The sequence below is a fragment of the Otolemur garnettii genome, unplaced genomic scaffold, assembly GCF_000181295.1.
Source record: "Otolemur garnettii isolate 467f Iridium unplaced genomic scaffold, OtoGar3 scaffold00107, whole genome shotgun sequence".
Taxonomy (NCBI): domain Eukaryota; kingdom Metazoa; phylum Chordata; class Mammalia; order Primates; family Galagidae; genus Otolemur; species Otolemur garnettii.
In genome coordinates this window covers 5,494,774-5,496,079 of record NW_003852502.1, presented here as the reverse complement: position 1 = coordinate 5,496,079, position 1,306 = coordinate 5,494,774, and the positions used below count along the sequence as shown (strand labels likewise).

Below are 1,306 nucleotides of genomic sequence, written 5' to 3'. Positions count from 1 at the left end.
TCTGTCGCCGTCTCGCGTCCCGCCCCTCCCTCCGGCCTCACCGGCGACAGGTAGCCCCGCCGCCGCGCACCTGCCTTCGCTCCCGCTGCGGTGAGTGTCCGGACCGCGCCGCGCGGCGTCGGGGCCGGGGCCTCGGCCGTCCGGGCTCGGGTCGGGCCTCTTGTCCCCGGAGAGACGAGAGTGTCTTTCCGTGGGTTCCTCGTCGTGAGATACCTCTGCGTGTGTCTCTGCTCCCGGGTAGAAGCAGAGCCTTCAGGTGTCCGTCTCTGGCTGGACGCTCGGTGGAAGTTTTATTTTCTCTTTTGTAAACACGCTTCCAAGTTAGTCCAGCAAGAATCCGGTTTGTTCTGAGATATGAAGATCAAATGATGCCGTTTAGTAGACTAATCATGTAGGAGGCCAGGTCGGGACTTTCTAATGCTTTATTTTTAGTCCCTAGGTGGTCCACTACCTTGAGTATGTTAATTTACTGATAGATTGCTAAACAAGAATTACTCTGTTTATCTCCAAAACTCCTTGAACCGATCAAAGTGCTCAAACTCTGGAATTTTATATTAAGTAGGAAGTAATTTGATAGAGTTATTGCTAGGATATCTCAGAGATATTTCCACATAGTTTCAAAAAGTGCATTACATTTTATGTGGTTTAAAGTATGTGGTGGAGAGATGCTTAAACCCTCATCTACAGATATTAGTGGGGAACCGTTGCCTCAGCTTAGTAGACTCCTTTGTACGGGTTGCATAAAAGTTTCATTTGCTTTTGCTCTCTGGTGGTGTAGATGCAACATATCTAAATATAATTACTTTGAGAGTTTTAAAAATTAATATTATTAAGGGTTAGCCGAAAGTGTCTTCAGACCATAAAATGTGAATCTTGAACTTGGACTGGTGGTGCTCATGGTACAAAGGTTGGCAGCAGAATAGCCTCTCTGTACAGATTAACCAACTTCATAGATGTCTGGGGTTGTAGTTTTCCAATTGGAAAATTTTTAGTGAAAAAATTACCTTCCAAATGTTACGAAGTGGGCTCTAGCCAGAGCTGGAAACAATGCAGCCCTTCACAATAGCTCATTGACTTGTAAATATCCAGCTCATTTGGAGTATTTTAAGTTGTGCAGGATTACGTGTACAGTGGTAAACAGACTCATTTTCATCTTATGCACATTTGCTCATTTGCATTTATATTTTTTATGTGGTATTCTATTTATTGTTCTCTCAGCTTTTTTACAGTTTTTTTTCCCAAAAACTAAATGTAAAAGGCAACAACAGAGGTACGAATAATTTTGTCTTTTTTTTTTTTTTTTTTT

General features: G+C 43.1%; 1 protein-coding gene across 3 annotated transcripts in view; it reads left to right on the top strand.

The window, feature by feature from the left end:
- MYO6 (myosin VI) overlaps window positions 1-1,306 on the top strand; it is a 151,377-nt gene continuing 150,071 nt past the window's right edge. For all 3 annotated transcript variants that reach the window (XM_023517268.1, XM_023517267.1, XM_023517266.1), the window contains exon 1: window positions 1-90. The gene's annotated coding sequence lies outside the window, so the exon portion shown is untranslated. The remainder of the gene's footprint in view (window positions 91-1,306) is intronic.